Raw genomic sequence first — 6,669 nt, forward strand, 5'->3', positions numbered from 1 at the left:
GTATACTTTGAATACTGTGGATATTGGTCTAATATTTGGGCAGGACAAGAAAGATGGTCAATATGTAGTTGGGTATAATGATTCGGACTACGTTGATAAACGACGATCGACTATGGGCTATGTGTTTACACTAGCAAAGGCGTCGTTTAGTTGGAAGTCTACCTTGCAGTCAATAGTTGCTTTGTCTACCACGGAGGTAGAGTACATGGCAAGTGCAAAAGCTGTTAAGGAAGCAATTTGGCTTCATGGGTTGCTTGGTAAATTGGAAATTAAAGAGAATGACCAAGTTTACTATGCAAGGACGAAGCACATTGATGTTCGATATCATTTGGTGCCAGAGGTTATTGAAGAAGGTGGAGTCCTACTTCGGAAAATTTTGACCATGAAAATTCCTGCTGATATGATGACAAAGATTGTGAAAGCAGTCAAGTTCAAACATTGTTTGAATTTGATTAGTGTTCTCAGTATTTGAGATTTGAATATGGCCCGGCCCACGCGATGCGTGAGGGGGGATTGGTTGCTCTGCTCGGTCATGCTATGCGTGAGGGAGAGCGTTGAAGTGGGAGCATCCCACATTGGTACTTGACTGTTACAGTTGAGAGTTGGCGCTTTTGAAGCGCAGTTGAAGGTACTATTGAAGATAGTCCAAGATGGTAGAGAGAAAATTCGCCAAGGTGGAGATTTGTTGGATATGGCTCATTTTAGACTTGTCCCACATTGTTTAGAAAAGGGACTTGTAATTGTTGAGCTATATACATATAATGTAGAAATCCCACATTGCTTAGGAGTGGAAGGGTGAGGACTTCCTTAGCCTATAAAAGGGAGTCTCCTCTACCCATTGAAACTCATCCCACAACAAGCCTTATTAACTCCTAAGGCTTAGTTGGTTCTCTCTCGAGTTTGTATTTTGTTACAAACAATTAGTGGAGTATTTTGGGCAGTGCCCGAGGATGTAAGCCGGTCATTTCTGGCTGAACCTCGTTAAAAGGTTGGTGTTCTCTTTATTGTTTATTTATTAGCTAACGCTCAGGCTAGTTAGAGTTATATATTGTGAAGTTATTTATATCGTGTGAAATTCTGTCTAAGGAGTTTGGTACTTAAGTGGTCCGCCTGTGACCCACCATTCTTTCCTGGGAATTTTCCGATATAATTATTTAGGACAATACGTGATTCGCTAGCGTAATCGATTGAGCTTCCGCAACATGATGTGTTTAATTGGTTGAATGGTATGCCCTTGGTTATAATAAAGTCTTGGTATACCGTGTGCTCTCGAGACTCATGACATGTGTGATATGTGTAATATGATGTGCCAAGAAAGTCCTTGATGAATTGAATTTCCTTAGGGCACGAATTATGAATTGTGAACATGATATGATTATATATGCGACGTGAGTTTTGTTAATACATAAACGACTCGATGATGCTGCTTGAATATCAAGCACAAAGTAACATAAAAATGTTGTCGAAAGTGTTCGACATCAGTAACGAGGAACGAATAATGAAAATACATTGATTCAGAAAAGTGGAGTGATGCATAGATTGAAATTACTTTTTGTAGAGTTCAAAGTTTAAAGGAACTTACAAGTTACATGTTTTATAACCATTATGGTTAAAAGTGTTGATTAGATTTAAAATACATAATTGTTTCTGGAGCCGAAGTATATCACGACCCAAGTTCATGAGTCACGACCGAAGTTAGGGAATGTTAGCTCCGAAACCTGTAGAAAGCTTAAACAACTATAAAATTTTCGCTTTCAATCATCAAACATATATCATATAACATGCAAACAGTTCAGAAGCTCATATAAAAAGAACATAACATAAAAATATTTATTCAAACATAACATCAAAGCAGAGTTAAAACAAATACAATAATTTAATACAAATTGGGTCTACTACTATTGACTACTGCAGCTCTAGACTGTAACTGAAGCTTTTCATAAATACTTTAAACTGAGACTTCTAGAACAAAGATTAGAAACTCGACCACTTCATATTAATATAAACCTGAAAGGGAAAACATTGTGTGTGTGTGTGGGGGGGGGGTTAGTTAACGGTGAGTGAGTTCACAGTTACTAATGATATTACACAAAGTAAATCGCATAAACACAAAAAATATATCAAAATAAGCCAAACATTAGATCCGATCAAAACATTAAACTAAAACTCAAAATATAAAACACAAACCCTATATCCGTTTCACATTCATATTGTATCCAATCGAATCAATCAATGTGGTACGGTTCCGAGATAATTCCACCGAGTTAATCGCTACCATCGCTTAATCTCAAGTTGTGAGTCCCGAGATGATTCCACCTAGTTAACCTCGTATCTATCATACATAATCCTCCTTTCCATTTCATAAACATAATCATAAAAGAGCTCAGATCGAAACATGACGAAAACATCGACACCTATAACTCATAACAACACCGATGATCAAACAGTCCTATTGACGCCCAATTGGTAGCTCGTTCCCTCATATCAATATCACACTTTGTAGAAAAACTATTATATAACAAACATAGTAACCAACCATATCATATGTAATGTATTTACTTTAATCATATTATAGAAAATAACTTCAAATAATGACAATACACAAAAGTAAATTGCAAACTCACAGACACCGCTATTTTCAATCAACCACATATATCAAAACCGTCAACCTCCCCAAACTCTTGATCCGATAGCTGAATGACACGTCAAATTCTTAGAATTCAATCCTCCAAATTCAGCAACTTTAACCAAAGGATCTTTGAGATTAGAATTTTAGTGAGACAACGAGAAAATTTGTCGGAGCACGAAGAACCAAACATGTCGTTTTGCGCCAAAATTTAAGTCTTGGATTTGATTTGTTTTTCGGCCGAATTTCGCAAAACAAAACCGGTAAAGTTGAAGAGCACGTCGATAGTTTCAAATTGACATAAAGAACGTAGAAAGATATCGACCAAACAAACTCGATGTATCAAAACCGCTTTTCAAAGAATAGGTCGATTAGAGAAGAAAAATGTACTATAAATATGCTCTATATATTTGGCCTCGTTGACTTTAATTATCACAAATGAAGACACGTGTCATATGTCCCTAATCGTTATCTTCTAAATCTTAAATTTTTACTTCCGAAATTTTGTGTTTCGACGTTTTAATTTTTGGGATTTTGTCCAAGACTTTTATCTCTCCATTTAGAGATGCATATTGATATATTAATTTCTTAGGTTTTTCTTAATTTCGCTCGCACCCGCTCTAACGAATAATAATTTTCTAATTAAATTATTATTTCGCGATAAGTAAATTAGACCCAATTTGGTTTATATCCTTAATATCGTAACTTATATTTGGCCTCGTTGACTTTAATTATCGCAAATGAAGACATGTGTCATAACTTTAATACCTTAAAAATACGGGGTATTACAAGGTAATTATTGATAACTGTCACAATATTGATAGAATTGCATCACTACATACATATTAATGAAAAGAATAATAAATAAAGACATGCATCATGTGCATTTTTTATATGAGAAGAGAAAGGTAAGTTGTGGAAACTCTTTGGTGATTATTATATGTTTAATCTTTGGTGATGAGATATGTTATCACCCTGGTGCACTATATGCATGTGTTTTAAAAGTGTAAAGTTAATTTTGAAAATGAGTTATTTTTGTTTGTGTTCAAAGAAACCGAGTCATTTGAATCTGGTTTGTTTTAAATATAAGTATACCTAGACATGAACTCTGTAATAAAAGCAAACAAAACTCGAAGTTAAGCTGCAATTGAAACCCGACAAGAGCAATGAAGTACATAGGGTGTGGAAGTTAATTTCTTTTTATATTCTGAAATATGAAAAATTTAGTCTTTGTTCAAACGGGATTCAACGCGTTTTGAAACGAGAAGGCGCGACCGGGCTGCAAAAGGCAAGATGTGTAAAACGTTCTTTAAGAAAGGTGCAAGCGCGGAGTGTACCCCAGTTTAACTAAGAAAATGACAAAAGAGAATAAAATGTTTTGTCGATTATTCGACTAAGGCTTTAAGAGCACAAAATCTCCCCGTAATGATTAGTATATCTTGAGTCTAGTGAAACTCAGTGTAATTGACATTACGTAAGTTCAAGGTCTAATGAAGTGAGAATGAGTAGGGGTAAAAACATATATGTGAGAATAATTACGGGAAATACATTTGAGAAGTGATTGTTTAAAAGAAGTGTACTTAAAAATTTAGCAAAAATAATCAATCGTTAGAGTAAAAGAAAAGTGAATGTAGTATGTGCAATGAGTATACAAATTGATAGGTTGTCTCAAGAAACGCAATGTAGTGTGAGATAAAAATATGTAGGAAATGACAAACGGGAATATGATTGAATGAAATAATCGCATGTAATGATTCAAGTGTGCTTTCGAATAGCCTAAATTGCAATTTGACAACATAATCCATAAATGATGTGATACACATCATAAGAATAGTCAGTAATCTCTGATTTCTTTTATCATAAGTTTAACACCACAATTAAAATTCAAATTTAGTTAATCATAACTTTTAGTTTAAACTGCTACTTTCCAACTCTTTTGAATTTGTAATACCTCGTAAGTTTGACACTGTTAAAGTAGGCAGCGTGTCTCGTTTTGAACGACCAGAGCGACAAGAATAAGAGATTATCAGGGTGATTAAATAAATAAGACCCGAGTAGGTCGGTTTTAAAAATTCTAATAAGAAAATTTTGATGTTAGAATTTAAGAAAAGAAGTGAAATCGGGACTAAGGAAAATTATAAGAGAAAAGTATAAGTGAAGTTTAAAGTCCTGTATTATTAATTATTATGAATAATTAATATAATAGTTGAGATCAATCGACAAAAGATTATCGGAAAAAATAATTATATCGTAAAATCGTATTATTTATTCGGTTATAAATAATATTCCCTCTGTCCCATTCCAATTGACCAAATTTTCTATTTTGGGTGTCCCATTCTATTTGAAAACATCTATTTATAGAATATTTAACACTACTTTTCTTCTTTTACCCTCATCAATTAATGCATTTTAAAAGCATTTTTTTAAAAAAGTGGTGAAGCATTTAATGTAATATGAGAATACAAAAGTAAAGTTACTAAAATTTCTTAAACAATGTGCAGTGAGAATGGGACAGAGGGAGTATGTAATTATTGGGATTAAAGTAATTAATTAATTTTTTTGGATAAAAGAAGAGTTAAAAGAGAAAAGGGTAAAAGTAAAAGATGTGAAGGATTGAAGAGATGATTAACCAAGATACATATTAGTAATAAAAATAAAAATGAGAAGGATGGATTAATTGGTATGAAAAAGTAAAGGATTTGGTTATATATCATTAACCATTATATGAAAACAAAATTGTGAAGGAATGAATAAGTTAATGGGTTTAAGCAAGGGATTAAAGGAGAATATTAATCAACCATATATGGTTTTGATATCAGATTTCAAAATGTATCCAGAAGCAACATTTTCTTATCAGATGATCAAATGACGAAGGAAAACGGCGATAACTAGAGTTTCTTCATCCGGTATCGGAATTAAGCGATATTTGCGCTAATCTTTCGGAAATTCGATCCTTTACCATACACAAGCTTCAAATCAAGGTAAAGTTTCCGATTTGGGGTTGTGAATTAGGGTTATATGGTCTGTTCATGTGAAAGTTTGAAACTGTCAAATCGTTTGATCAAAATCACGTTGTTTTTAATGTTTTTGATGATATTTGAGTTGGATTTTGTGTTGTATTGGTGTGGAAGCATGTCAGGATGATTTCGAATACCTTCTGGAGGTCAGAAATGCGTCGGAGAGGGCTTAGGATCCGGCTGGACGTGTCTCACGACGTGAGACACTGTCTCCCAACGCGAGACCGATTCTCACGACGCTAGACCAGTTCTTACAAGGCAGGACACCATGTGCCCAACCATTTTGGAACCGGGTACGATGTGCCGAGCTCGACACGACGTACCCTAGCTCGATATTTCTCCTCAAACTTTGAAGTCATGAAATTTTGACATAGAACACGACGTTCACGACTAGGGTTTCAGAATATATATAACATGTATGTCGATAAGAAGAATACAACGAATACTTTGGCTAAGCATAAGAGTACGATTAAGAGTTAGCGAATTCAAGAATCGTATTAAAAATAAGATAAAATTAACCTAAGTTTGTAACTTAGGATTTTGGCATTAAGTTTACATTTATGAATTAAACGTACGTATGAATTATCCCGAGACTATACCACTTGGTATAGGTTAAACTCGGTTGAATTATCTCGGAACCTTACCAAAAGTATTTGAGAAACTATTATCGCTCGTTACTAATAGGAATTGTACCCTAGTCCAGGTTGGTTATGGGATTAGGGTTTCGATCGGATCAAATGCTTAAATTATATATTATGTTTATATCGATGTTTTGTTTTTAAATGCGATGTTATTTTTGTGTAATACCATTAGTAATGTGTAAACTCACTCAGCATAGTCTGACCCCGTTGATCTTTATCCCTTTCAGGTGATTAGTGGTCGGATCAGACAGACGTCCTCCTTCTGTGCTGGGAGTCCTTGTGCTTGTACAAAGTATGACTTCCCTTAGAGCTGCAGTAGTATATGGTGACCAGTTGTGGCCTAATATAGCAGGGTTTTTACATGTTTAATATATATTCATACCTG

The sequence above is a fragment of the Mercurialis annua genome, linkage group LG8, assembly GCF_937616625.2.
Source record: "Mercurialis annua linkage group LG8, ddMerAnnu1.2, whole genome shotgun sequence".
In the NCBI taxonomy this organism is placed as follows: Eukaryota; Viridiplantae; Streptophyta; class Magnoliopsida; order Malpighiales; family Euphorbiaceae; genus Mercurialis; species Mercurialis annua.